General features: G+C 49.0%; 1 pseudogene; it reads left to right on the top strand.

The window, feature by feature from the left end:
• The first annotated feature begins 222 nt into the window (after nucleotides 1-222).
• LOC136464324 (3-hydroxy-3-methylglutaryl-coenzyme A reductase 1-like) lies at nucleotides 223-3693 on the top strand (annotated as a pseudogene).
• The last annotated feature ends 11131 nt before the right edge of the window (nucleotides 3694-14824 follow it).

Below are 14824 nucleotides of genomic sequence, written 5' to 3'. Positions count from 1 at the left end.
CGGCCTTGCGGGTTTCGTGCACACCACCAGCGCGAGAAACCCCGCGGCCGCTCCGCGTCCGTTCGATCCCCATCGACGAACCGACCACCCCCCGCAGACCGCACCACGCTGGTCCCGCACGGCATGCTACGCACCGCCGCCCACCCCCCCCCCCCCCCCCCCCCCCCCCCCCCCCCCCCTCCCCCCCCCCGGCTCCCGCACCAGCAGTTGCTGCACGCACGACACACAATCGTCGCACGCGCCCCCCGGTTCGCTCGCGCTCCGCTCTAACCCCCTGACGGTGGTGGCCGGTTATGCCCGAGCGGTGGTGGATGGACGTGCGCCGGCTCGGAGGCCGCATCGCGGCGGCGCGCTCGCTGCCCATCTCGGCGTGGATCGCCAACGTCCTGGTGATGATCTCGTTCGTGCTCTCCTCCTGCGACCTGCTCCGCCTCTGCAGCGACAGGGACCGTCGGCTCCTGTTCCCGCTCGGCGGCCGCGAGTTCGTCACCGTGGTCTGCCAGCTGGCATCCATCGTGTACGTCTTCAGCCTTTGCGGCACTGGCATCCCATCTGCGAACACCGAGACCCCCGCCAGCCGCGACCAGGGCGGCTCCCCCAACCAAACGCGCGCCGCCGCCGCCGACACCGACGCCGACGCGCCAGAGGCATTGCATGACGGGGTGGAGGACGGGGACGAGGAGATCGTCGCCGCTGTGGTGTCCGGCGCGCTGCCGTCGCACCACCTCGAGTCGCGCCTCGGAGACTGCCACCGCGCGGCCAGGCTGCGGCGGGAGGCGCTGCGGCGGATGACGGGGCGGGGCGTCGAGGGGCTCCCACTCGACGGGATGGACTACCAGGCCAGCAATGCTGCGAGATGCCCATCCGGTACGTGCAGGTGCCGGTCGGGGTCGTCGGCCCGCTGCTCCTGGATGGGGTACAGTACCATGTTCCCATGGCTACCACCGAGGGATGTCTCGTGGCCAGCGTCAACCGCGGCTGCAGAGCCATCGCTGCGTCCGGGGGCGCCGTCAGCTCGCTGTACCGGGATGCAATGTCTCGTGCGCCTGTCCTCAAGTTGCCATCGATCAAGAGGGCAGCGGAGCTCAAGGAGTTTGTCGAGGCACTTACCAATTTTGAGACTCTGGCTGCTGTCTTCAATAGGTAAGAGATCCTTTTCCATTTGTCTACCTGAAGATTTGCAGGCTTACTTAAAATGGGACATGAATCTGCTTAACTAATAACTACTTTAGTGCGGGGTGACATTGATAGTAGTAGTTAAAAATACATTCCTTTGGTGCATCTTTAAGTTCCCCGTGTGCTGTTTGACTATTGTCATGATGTTGACAGCTAGAACGACATGGTATTAGTATTCTAAGGTCAGGTGATTGCCCACAAAAGCAAGTGTCCTTTTCTTATTTGGTTGATGATGATAGGAGGGACTCCGCAGCTTATTAGCTTATTCCAACCTTCAACATACACTAGCTGAGGCAACAACAATTACCTCCTATTTTAGTATCTGTGGCATTATCTACTTATGTTTCCTTATTTTCCGGGATTCGTTATCAACCGTTCGCGAATGATGCCAGTTTATACTTTCAGAAATGTCATCCTTTGCATTTATCCAACCACAGGATATTCACAAATGATACCAATTATACTTTCTGAAGTGTTGCCCTTGAATTGTCCTGTTGTGTTTGTTGAAACCGCAGGGAATGTTAACGGTTTGTCGGTTGCGAAGCTTACTCATGGCATGTGGGCTTACCGTCATATGATTTCCGTACTTCCTAGTAACTGTCGGCACATGTTCTTAGAAAGAAGGGCAGTTGATCCTGGCAACTGCTTTCGTTACTTCCTAAACCTAAATTAATGCCAGTTTCTGCAAGTTACAGAAGCTTTAAACATTTGTTCTATTGCGTTGTTCGGAAGCTCTGGTTACTTGCTCTTTCATCTCACTAGAAGCTTTTGATTCTGTTGTTTTCTAGGCTTGATAAGCTTTAGGTTATTTTTGTTTCACACTAGTCCATTATCTAGGGCCTGATTATGTTGTGGTTCTCTGTTGTAAAATTGAGAAAATATGGAGTCTATTTTCTCAAGTTTGTTTTTCAAAATCATGGTCATGTGCACACCCTATCGACATTTTCTTCATTACTACTGGTTGCATGTATAAGCATTCATGGGTAATCTGGCATTTCTATTAGCATTTAGTAATTAGCTTCTTCGGAATGTTGTGTTCTAGCATTTAAATCACTGCACATTTAATTAAGAACGTATCTCATTCTTTTTAATGTTCTTCCTCACTTTGCTTTATGCCTAATACGCTATTTCACTGCTATGAAACTTTTATCAATCCATTACGATTTCCTCCGCTTCTCTATGTTGACCGTTTTCCTTCAGTTTTTCAAATCTAGTCATGTGGCACCTTTTTTCACTCTTTCAAAGTACTATATACTGAAACTATTTAATGTTGGTTTGCACCTTTTGAGGATAAGATATTAAAAGGTCACATGCATTTTTATCATTCAAGCTGTGCATTTGCCGATTTTTTTTTTATTTTTTAGCCCTTTTTTTGAAATTTTTTCATAAATATGTCCCTGGAGGAAAGATTTTAAAATCTAGACCCTTAGCTCGGCGCCATCGTTACTGGCACCGAGCTTACACATCTCGGCCTCAGCGTCCCTGGCGCTGAGATCTTGGGCTCGAAGCAGACGTGGCGGTGACATGACAGTCATCTCGGCGCCGTAGATTTTGGCGTCGAGCTCGGCGCCAGGGTTACTGGCGTCGAGCTGGTGTTTTAACCCTAGCCCCAACCTTCCTGCCCGAGCCTTCTTCCTCTTCTTTCTTCTCTCTCTCGGGGTTTTTCTCTCCTTACTTCGTCCTACCTCACGAATCGACATATTGGACCTTCGAAACTTTGATTTGATTCGTAGATCTTCGAGAGCAAGGTATCCTCACTCCTCTCCTAGTTTTTTTTTTCACATCGATTCGGTATATATTAGTCGGAATTTTTAACCTAAGAATCATCATTACTTCGGGTTTCATTCTATCCCTCAATATTTGTATTATACAACCGTAGGATGATGCCAAGGCGTGGAAAAAACTAGCAAACCTAGGTAACCGCAGCGCATGTAGTTATGTTATGGGTTCATTGTTGTACATTAAATGGGAAACCATAGGTTTAAGGTTTAATGTTAATTACTTTTGGTTCTTAGAACAAAATTGGTTGTATTGTAGTTATGGTTCTCATTGACATTAATTTGTGTTGTTTTGATTTTTGTTTGTTAAGTTACATCCGTTTTGTTAGATGCAAGAAATGTATTAGGATGAGTTTTGGTGAAAACAGGGCCATCCTCGAGAATTATACCCCGACGCGTCTAGCAAAGATACCCCGTCCCTCCTGACCTCTCTATCCCTAACTGTGACTGTGGTTTCCCGGCCCACGTGTTTCAATCGAAACATCCGGACACATCGGCGTGGTGCTTCTACACATGCAGTCGTTTTAATGTAAGAAATTCTTTCCACTGTCTTTTTCTTTATTTGTGTAAGTATGGTACTAATATTTTGTTGGAATCTCGTTGTGTAGGACCATGAGAGGTGTGTTTTCTTTCTATGGATCGACAGTGCAAACAAGTTTGACCCTAGGTACCTCTTTTTCGATGATTGGTTTAGAGGGAGACATCTACGTGAGCACTTTAAGCGGTGGGTTCCACCCCCCTAACCCTCCACCAATGACGGCTAAGGAGAAGAGAGAATTCCTTATTTGACACTGGAAAAATGAGTCGTTCCTTTCTTGGCCCTGAAATTTTCTTCGTTCCCTATTTGACACTCACTTCAACTTTCATTCCTAATTTGACACTACCGTCAAATCCGTTAGCTAACGGTGTTAACTGGCTATTAAAAAGACGTTTTTGCCCCTAGAAAAAAGCGGCAAAGCAAATTTGAGAGGAAAAAAAACATGCGCCCACCTCTAATGCATGCGCCCAGCTGCAAAAAAAAGGCGTAGGTTTTTTCCTCTTAAATTTGCTTCGCCGCTTTTTTCTAGGGGCAAAAACGTCTTTTTAACAGCCAGTTAACACCATTAGCTAACAGATTTGACGGTAGTGTCAAATTAGGGATGAAAGTTGAAGTGAGTGTCAAATAGGAAACGAAGAAAATTTCAGGGCCAAGAAAGGAACGACTCATTTTTCCAGTGTCAAATAAGGAATTCTCTCTAAGGAGAAACACCTAGCCGCAGTTAGACAACTTGAGGAACCTTCTCTGTGCGATTGCAGAGATCGAGCTATGATAAACCTTGAGAATACGTTGGAGTTTGTGTGTCCAAACAAGCATAAAGTAAGTGCAAAGTGTATGTGTTGAAATGTTAAGCTATATGTGTTCATGTACTAATGTCACCTTATTTAGGTGTTTTCAATGACGAAGTGTCGTTTAAAGGAGTGATTGTATGGTTCTAAGAACCAATGGCCCGAAGAACCACGAAAGGTTAAGAAAAAGAAGAAAGAAAAGGTAATTTACAAAGCACCTCCTATTATGTGCGAATGTGGTGTTAAATCCAACTATGGCCTAGTCCCTTCGAAGCTTGGAATAGGCCATTATTGCAGCCATATCTTTGACTATAATGAGGTTGGTTATTTTTATGGTTAACATGAAATCGTATTTTGTTTCTTTTGCTAAGACATATATGATATAATTTTTTGTTTGAACAGAGCACTAGGAAATGCAGGTGGGAATGTTATGATGGTCAAGCTAAGTTCTTGGATGAACTGAAGGGGAGGCAAGTAATTGCACGGAAGAGGGGATATGGACCTGACTACGTCAACCTATTCGTTAAACATCATAAAGAAAAGATGTGTGGGTTTGCTAGATAGCGCGGTATTTGTATCCCGATCGATGTTGGGCTTGATAAAGGGGGATTGGAGAGATGGATGACGTTAGAGGAGGAGATGGCAAGGGAGGAGACAAGAGTATAGATGCAGATCTTGAACGAGCATGTTGTTGCATTATGTGCTAGTGAGTGCTTGAAAGCCTTTTTTTGTTGCTTGATTTTAAATGAAATATAATCACGTTGCTAACTGATTGTATTTTATAGATGAATGGATTGGATGCAATGAGGAACATGCCACAGAGGTGGTTCGTGCAAGGTATGATGAAAAGAAGTTAGATGAGCACAGATCGCGAGCTAGTCACACCGTTCAATCACCGATTGTGTTGTCTGATGAGGGAGACGAGGATGATGACGACACTGGTAGACTGAGTGAGATGAGGATGATGACGACACTGGTAGACTGAGTGAGCTCATCGCTCTAGCAGAGGCGGGTTTATAGGAGGAGGCTGAGGACGACACTAGCAGACTAAGCGAGCTCATCGCTCTAGCAGAGGCGGGCTTGCAGACGATGGAGGATGACGACGCGTTCTTCACTCAGGCCACAGATAAAGCGGAGGCCTCTTACTACAGGCGACAGGTAGGTCAGAGCAATGCAGGTGAGCCTAGCCACAACAACAGGGTTGTGGTAGAGGACTGGTACTCGGATGATGAGTTGCTTACTCAATATGTTTTAGACTGAGGATTTGAAAGTGTATTTGCCCCCTATGTCTAGTGTCAGCACGTACTTCTAGTATTATTATGTTGTTTAATGTGGTATAGTATTGGACTTTTCATTATGTGGTTGGTTTTATTATTTGTGGTCATAATATTCAGCTTAATATCATTGCTCATTTGTATTTTTGTACCCAAATGAAGTTAATAATCATATAAGAAGCCAATCCTGTAATGCAACACAACGTCACATTTTGTTTCCTCTAAGAGTTGATGGAACATTAAAGAAGTTGAAGGTTTTGCATAATTTACATCCTATATAACTTAAGCAGTAATATTGTGTACAAGTTACTCTATAGGCCCTTAATCCATTGTTACACTGTTAGTTGCGATGCAACACTCTACTTATTCGTTGCACACTTTGTTTTATTTTTTTCCCCTTTGTTGTCTTCTATGTTTGTAATCTTTAGACATGTATAATAGCTTAAACTTGTTATGTTCAACGAAGCATGCACAAATTTTATGTCACTTTGCTAGCGGCGTCCAGGCATCAGTCCTCAAACTACGTAGGTTTAGAAGCCACTGCAGAATAGTAACCCAAGCCAACCATCCAACAGGCAGTAGATAAACAAGAAACACAAACATATGTGTCTCATTTGATCTTTGTAGTACATTTGTGCCTTTTTAGCAGTGTACTACATTTGTGTCTTTTTAGCAGTATAGTATGATTAATGATTTATGGAAAAAATCGCAAGAGTTTCCCTTGTTTCAGGAGCATCCACAGTTACAAACAAAGACATCATTATATAATCCAAACATTTAATCATCCAAAGAGCACAATGCAACCACAATGAACATTACAATCACCATAACATGTCCTGCACAGTCCAAATAGTCCACAATATCCGTACAGTCCCAAATAGTTATAGGAAAATAAATACAAAATCCATAATAGTGCGTACTAACATCTACCACAACCCTTACAGCCTCCTACTCTTATCCTTACCCTTGTGACCGAGAGCGCTCATACCTGGAGTTAAGGGTTAGGTGGATGGCGTCGCCTAGCGCCTGGAGGCTATGTTGGCTAAGTCGAGGGAGCGTCATGGAGCTGAGAGGGGCCAAGCTCCTCATGCCTCTGGTCCACATCGTCCTCATCGTCGTCGTCGTCCTCATCCCCGTCCCCTATAGCTGCTTGGCTAGAGGAACCTAAGCCTCCTCTATCTGTGGAAGGAACATACACGTCTTGCATCGTGTCTGTCCTGCAACCACAACGAGCAGCCGCACGGCGTAGTCGACGTGATAGCTTCTGCTGTACAAAATTATATTAACTGAAAGAATCTAACGTATTAATAATATGTTTGAAAGAATATTTGGAATCTTATGTCTAGAAAGCTACGCATGTCGTCGTCCCTGACTCTCGGTTGAAAGCGCTCAATGTCTTCAACGGAGCATTTGAGTGTATTGCCCTGCAACAAAGTTCTCTATAATAATACTTCTAAACAGATAGCAATAGGTTTTGTTTTCTTTTGTACAAGAATCTAACGTATTATAAGGATGATATGGCTCGAAGGTGGCACTAACTAAAATAGATAACTCTAACGCCTAATGTATTGGTATACAACTTAATGTAGAAAAATAAGGCAATTGACTTACCACTCTGTCCAAGATCGGTCCTACCTCCACCTACCTTCCTACATGAGTAGATTGGTCGTACGCCGTGTCTTCATCGTCGAAGAACTCGATGTTGGCGTAGTCATCTTATGTCCATTGTACTCTCAGCCTACAACATGTCGCATGTTGGTACCAAGCTTAGTACCACCTGAACTCACGGTTCGTGTGTGGCTCGTTGTTCTCATCCATGTTGTCATACATCTCCTCCAATTGCTCAAGGTAGAACTGGTGGTGCTTCTCCCAGTCAAAAATCTTTTTGTTCTTCTGATGATCCAACCTGCACATATGTTATCGTTACTTGAATCCATGTACATGTCACCATATTAATAGAAATGGACCATCATGAGACATTTGAAATAGCAAAACACTTACTTGTGTAAGTCAACGTCAGTCGAGAATGGAGCCGTTGGCCAAAGCTGTCTCACTCCAAATTGGCGTGTAACTCTATCTTGCAGATGGAACTCAATAGCATAAAAGCAGATTAGAGGGCACCTCATCCTATAGAAGTCATCTTCGAACCCACAAATGTTGCTCAACTGAAAAGAAAGTGCCTCCTTTCCATCCTACGGCTCCCACTCCACCTACAACATGTCCAAACAAGATGTTATATGGTATACTAATCCATTTCAAACCAGCATGGGAAATAAAATTTACTTACACTTGACGCCGTGAGCGTGTCTAGCTCATTCATGAACTCAATGTATGCCTGCTCAAACCTCACATATGGAACCCTCACCTAGTCCCAAAGGTACGCCCACGTCGGCTACCGATGTGGAGGCTAACCTTGGAACCACTCACGATGAGCTAGAACCTTCGGACGACCAACTAGAAGATGAGCCCACATCCACAGCTAGAGTAGGTACACGCATCCACCAAGTGACACGGTGGATGAAGTCCGACGACACCCCTCGCACAGCTACCGGTATAGAAAACCTAAGACTGCAGAGCCCCAGCTATAGTGACCTGCCTAGTCCTAGTCACTAAGGCAGTGGACCCACATCTAGAAGGCAGTGTCACCCATGGCATTAGGGAAGAGAATGCATGCAAACAGGTGTAGGATCCATGCCCTGCAGTAGTACCGAACTGTCTCCTCATCTGCCTCCTTGGGGCACTATGCGAACTCTTGCCAAAGCCAGGAGATAAGAACTCTAGAAGTGTGAGCCCCTTGCTCGCCAAGCTCACGCCCAAGGAAGGCCTCCACTCGTGCTCTCCAGCCTTCTAACCTGCACTGCCTGGTGACTAGGTTGCCATGAATCCTCAGGCCTAACATCTTTTGACAGTCCTGAAGCATTATTGTCATCTCCCTAAAAGGTAGGTGGAAGCTGTGAGTCTCCGACCACCACCTATATTTTAGATAAAGCAAGATTACATGTCAAAAAGCCAAGCACATGAACAAATGACAATGATTGGAGGCAATGATTGAATATAATACTTGTCAACCAACGTAGTTATGGCTGCTGAGTTGAACTTGGGCAACCCACGATGAACCTGAAAAGAGATGACATCTAGACCAGCTCTTTGCAGGAAAGGAGTGTACCTATTGTCGTACCGCATGTCCAAGAACCCATTGTGCATTCTAGGATGAAGGAGCAGAAGGTCCTATATGGAATAAAACATAGTCTCATGTTACTTCACGAACACATGTATGCTCACCAAAATTTGAACAAAACATATAGATTATTACATGCCCCTGCGCTATGAGACGTCCTCGGTGGGTCGCCTCGTACGTCGAGTCGAGCAGGTGGAATTGCGCCATCCTACAAAAAAGTCTATGAATTAGAAATTCAATATATAATGAAACATGAACTTAGAAATGTACAAGTAATTGACACAATTACATGCATAAATTGAGACATGCATAATTAATTAAATAAATACAACAAATATGAAATAATAAAATCAACCAATAGTCGCACCTCACTAATCTGCCAATGACAACTTTATGAATTATGGCCAAGTCTACCACACTTGCCGCACTCGTACTGCTCGGTGTTAGTAACAAATGGGGTTCATCTCCCACGCCTTGTTCTTCTAGGTATCTGATCCATAACCATCCTGTGCTTCGTCCTCTTCCTTGATCCACGCTTGTTCCAATGGTAAGCTGGATCCGCAATGTACTTCAGCCCATCATATGGAGGCCACTCTCTAGGGTCCTGTCGAGGACCTAATACTGGGGTACCCCAGAAGGTGGAACCAATAACCACCGAACGTGAAAAACTTCTGGACGCATAAGGGCGCCGTTTCATCCCTTGTTCGGGTAAACAGGAGTTTGGTTCCGCCTCACCTGATGCCTTTGGGAGATAACTCTACCTCGCCCGAGGGCTCAAGGTTAATCTCCGTCTCACCTGATGCCATTGGGACAGGCTCGGTTTCGCCCGAGGGCCAAGGGATAAACTCCGTCTCACCCGACGCCTTGAAGACAGGCTCGGTCTCGCCCGAGGGCCAAGGGATAAACTCCATCTCGCCCGACGCCTTGAAGGCGGGCTCGGTCTCGCCTGAGGGTTGAGGGATAGGTTCCGCCTCGCCCGACCCTGGAGGGGTGAGGTCGGTCTCACCCAAGAGATAGGAATTGGTCTCCATTTCGCCCGACGGCAAGGAACGAGTCTCACCCTGCTCCATATCTAAAGATTGGATTCATCCTCCCTGACAACTTCTCCCCATTCCCTCAAGATGATAAGTATAGGGCAAGACAAGACGTTCGGGTCAACCATGGCTCCAAGGACCATACCCTGTGCCCTGGCAGGAAAAGTACTGCCAGGGGATGACAGGACAGGTGCTTTAGACCCTTCTGAGCGCCGTAGAGCCCAAAAGGTTATACAGGTGCATGCCCCTCGCCCTATAGATTTGTAGGTGCCGCCTTCAGCCCTGGGACACGCAACCCAACAAAGATATACAACAACCGCTATGCTCTAGAAAAGGACTTAATATCTCCATGCACGACAGACATTCTGTCATCATACTATAGACCCAAGGGAGCGGCACCCACTTCCTGACCCCTCAGGTCCGCCAAGTCAGAAGGCCTTGACCACGTCATCGCTCCGGACCCTGACCCCTCGTCCCTCCGACAAAGACTCACAGGAACCAGAAGGCGTGCGAAGCAAGGCTAGGAGAGGCCAATAAGTCAAAACCACAGTACTATAGCCCACACCCTACGTAGGACAGCATTCTGTAATCAACCTGACATTCTACAGAGGCATCAACAGTATTGTAGGCGCCTATCTTCCTTCGCACTCACCAGAATGAAGGAGGATTGGGTAGACGTGAGCCACAAGACTAAGTAGAATATACATCCTAAACCCTCACCCTTGTAAAAGCCACCCCTTCCTCTATAAAAGGGGATGCGCTTCCTCCATCAGAGGGAGGGACTCTTAAGACCGAACAATACGACGCACTCATACACACAGTCAAGCGGCTATGAAGCTCTTGACCTCCTTTCAACCCTTCCATCAGAGACTTGGGACCAGTCCCTCTCTCGATCATTTGTACCCCTTACTACAGATCGTTCACGGTGCTAATAACACGAGTAGCAGCAAACTGGACGTAGGGACATTCGGCCTGAACCAGTATAAATCTTGTGCCCTTTAGCGCACCATCCGAGCCTAACGTGCCTTACTATAAATTTACTTGCCGGTGCTTGTACGAAACACCGACAGTTAGCGCGCCAGGTAGGGGGCTTGCGCGTTCCAAATCAGGCCTCGGATGGCCACCCACGCAATCACCTGGGCCCCGGGCGCACACGTGCATTTTGGCGACCTAGATTTCATCGTCACACTAGGAGGAGAGCTGGCGCTGACTCACTCAGCTGCCCCATCTCCCCCTTCCATCAACCTCAACCGTCTTAGGCTTGAGGGCCCGCCGGCAAACTCGCTGGGAGTCCTGTCATCAAGGGAGGCCTCTCACAATGCCACCCTGTGTCTAGAAGGGTCCGTACAGAGTGCCCCAACAGCGTTTCCATTCGGTCTTCGCAACGCTGCGGCAACCGCTGGCCGCCTTCTGGCGCTACGTATGGTTCAATCACCCATGGACATCGAGTTCATGGGGGCGATTGAGCAGGATACGGAGACCCTCTATGGGCTCCTCAACGAGGAGCCGAGATCGTTCTCTAGCTCGAATTCCAGTAGGGGGAGCCACCACCCTTCTCGGGAGTGCTTCATGATGCAGACCCCCAAAGGTCACATCGAAAGCGCCTCCAGGGAAGAGGTCACCCCTACAAACAACCCTGACATCAGATCCGGGGAAGAGATGACAGCCCCATCTCGCCTAAGGATGGAGTAGCTGAGGGCCCATCAGCAAGAGATCGACGAGGCCGAGCAAGGGCTCGTCCGGGAGTACGCGGACATCAATCGCAAGATTGAATGCCGCAAAGACGGGGGGCGCGCGTGCGCCACGGCCTGCACCGTACACCAAAGGATCCTCACCGATGATGGGGCCCTTCCTCACTTCACCTGAGCCAGTTAGAACATCGCCGTAGCAACTGCCTTGCTGCATGGCCTTCCGGAGGCCGCGACATCCGAGGATCGCCGCGCCCACCGAGAAATTCGCACGTTGCTCGAATGGGCGGCGGCGCAGCAGGCGGAAAGTTTGTTGTCCCAACGACGCAAACCCGACACCGCCAGGCGGAAAGTTTGTTGTCCCAAGGACGCATTCATCCACCAAACACCGCCAGGCGGCAGGCAGCCCTCCGTCGTCCTAGTGCATCAACGCCTCGGCCATGACTACGACGTACGCGGCATCATCGACGCCCGGAGACGCACCCACGGCGATAATGAAGAAGCAACATGCCACAGCTACCATCTCCAAAGTGGCAGACGCTACGATAGCAACGAGGACCGGAGCCCGAGCCCCGGCCTACTAGGGCCTCAGGCCTTCGGTCAACACATCCTCAACGCTGCGTTCCCCCTAAGGTATCGACCACCTACCAACATTCCTAAATATTCTGGCAAAATAAATCCTAGGCTTTGGCTCGAAGACTATCGGCTTGCATGTTAGGCCGGCAGTGCGAGTGATGACAACTTCATTATTCGCAATCTCCCGCTGTTCTTGGCCGATTCAGCGCGAGCATGGCTGGAGCACCTACTGTCCAATGCTATTCAGAGTTGGGCGGATTTGATGGACATCTTCATGGGCAACTTCCAGGGCACGTACAAACGCCCTGGAAACCCATGGGACCTCAAGAACTGCTGCTAGAAGGCTGATGAAACCCTCCACGGGTACATCCGGTGCTTCTCTCGATAGTGCAACGAGCTTCCAAACGTCGCCGACGCCGACGTGATAGGAGCCTTTCTGTCCGGGATGACCTACGAATCCCTGGTCCACAAGCTAGGACACAGGGGCCCGCGGACTACCAAGGAACTCCTGGACATCGCCACCAGTCATGCCTCTGGAGAGGAGGCGGTCGGAGCCATCTTTGATCGCTCCGATGGAAAGACAAGGCGGAACGAGGACGCCGGCGAAGGTGCCTCCAACCGTCCCGCCAAAGGGAAAAAAAAGAAGCAACGACGCAACAACTCGCTCGCGGCCGCTGCTAACCGCAAAGGTGGCCGGAAGCCCATGGAGAGCACTCCAAACCACTTCGAGAAAATGCTCAAGGGGCCATGCCCGAACCACGCCTTCCCGGCCAAGCATCTATACAAGGAATGTGGCCTGATGCGCAAATACTTGGCCGGGGGCCTTAACAAGGGGGAGCAGGGGAAGGAGCCTGTTCCCACCACTGACGACATGGAGGAGAAGGACGACACCTTCCCAACGCCGACCGGTGCCCTCATGATCTTCGGAGGATCAACGGCCTACGACTCTAGGCGCCACCAGAAGGTCGCACGTCGTGAGGTCTATACCGCCGGACCAGCCCTGCCAGCCTTTCTTTGGTGGTCGGAATCCGCCATAACCTTCGACCGGACCGACCATCTAGATGCCATCCCACACTCGGAAAGGTATCCGCTTGTCGTCGATCCGATCGTCGGTCCAAAGCGGCTCACCAAGGTACTGATGGATGGGGGCAGCGACCTCAACATCATGTACGCCAAGACGCTCGACGAGATGGGTGTCGACCGAACGCACCTCCGTCCCATCCGAGCACCTTTCCATGGCATCATGCCTGGAAGGCAAGCCGTGCCACTAGGGCAGATCGACCTGCCCGTCACTTTTGGGGATCGGTCCAATTACCGGACTGAGACCCTCACCTTCGATGTAGTGGGGTTCCCAGGGACTTTCCACGCCATCCTGGGGTGACCATGCTACGCGAAGTTCATGGCTATACCCAATTACATGTACCTAAAGCTGAAGATGCCAGGCCCCTGCGGGGTCATCACCATCGGCACCTCCTTCCAGCGCGCTTATGAGTGCGAGATCGAATGCTGCGGACACACATCCACAGTCATCGCATCCAAAGAGCTCGCCACCCTCAGGGAGGAGGTCACTGAAGGGACACCCGACGCAAAGAAGTCGTCTGGATCGTTCGAATCGGCAGAAGGCTCCAGGGATGTCCTCTTGGATCCCAGTAGCTTTGAGGGCAAAAAAGTTCGTATCAGGACCGCGCTCTCCTCCGAATAGGAAAGCGCGCTTGTCGACTTCCTCCGCGCCAACAAGGACATCTTTGCATGGAAACCCTCGGATATGCCGGGCATCCCGAGGGAGGTCGCCGAGCATACTCTCCAAATCCTCCTGGGCTCCAAGCCGGTGAAACAATGCCTACGCCGCTTCGACGAAGAGAAACGCAGGGCCATCGGCGAGGAGATAGCCAAACTACTGGCCGCAGGATTCATTAAGGAAGTATACCACCCAAAATGGTTAGCAAATCCTGTTCTTGTCTGAAAAAGAGCGGGAAATGGAGAATGTGTGTTGATTATACCGGCCTCAACAAAGCGTGTTTAAAGGATCCGTTTCCTTTGCCACGAATAGACCAAATAGTCGATTCCACCTCGGGGTGTGAAACCCTTTGCTTCCTTGACACATACTCTGGCTACCATCAAATCGTGATGAAAGAGTTCGACCAGCTCGCGACATCTTTTATCACTCCCTTCGGATCGTTTTGCTACATTTCAATGCCGTTCGGTCTGAAGAATGCTGGGGCAACGTACCAGCACTGTATGCTTAATTGCTTCAGAGACCTCATTGGGCGAACTGTTGAGGCTTATGTCGACGACATCGTAGTCAAATCCAAGCGAGCTGACCACCTTGTCGCCGACCTTGAACAAACCTTTGCGAAACTCCGGGCAAACGGCATCAAACTCAATCCCAAAAAATGTGTTTTCGGGGTCCCGAGGGGCATGCTGCTCGGCTTCATCGTCTCTAAGCGTGGCATCGAAGCCAACCCAGAGAAAATATCAGCCATCACAAGGATGGGCCCGATCCAAAACATAAAGGGGGTTCAGCGGATCATAGGGTGCCTTGCCACCCTCAGCCAATTCATTTCACGCCTTGGCGAATGAGGACTCCCCCTTTATCAACTCCTGAAGAAAACTGACCGCTTCGAGTGGACAGCCGAGGCTCAGGAGGCGCTTGACATGGTTAAATGATTTTTAACTAAGCCACCGGTCCTAGTTCCTCCATGCGACGGAGAATCTCTCCTACTGTATATATCGGCCACCACCCAAGTGGTGAGCTCCGCCTTAATAGTAGAGCAAGAGGAAGAGGGGCATGCCT

The sequence above is a fragment of the Miscanthus floridulus genome, chromosome 7, assembly GCF_019320115.1.
Source record: "Miscanthus floridulus cultivar M001 chromosome 7, ASM1932011v1, whole genome shotgun sequence".
NCBI classification, from domain to species: domain Eukaryota; kingdom Viridiplantae; phylum Streptophyta; class Magnoliopsida; order Poales; family Poaceae; genus Miscanthus; species Miscanthus floridulus.
The sequence above is the reverse complement of the archived record's forward strand: the minus strand, read 5'-3'. Positions and strand labels throughout refer to the sequence as shown.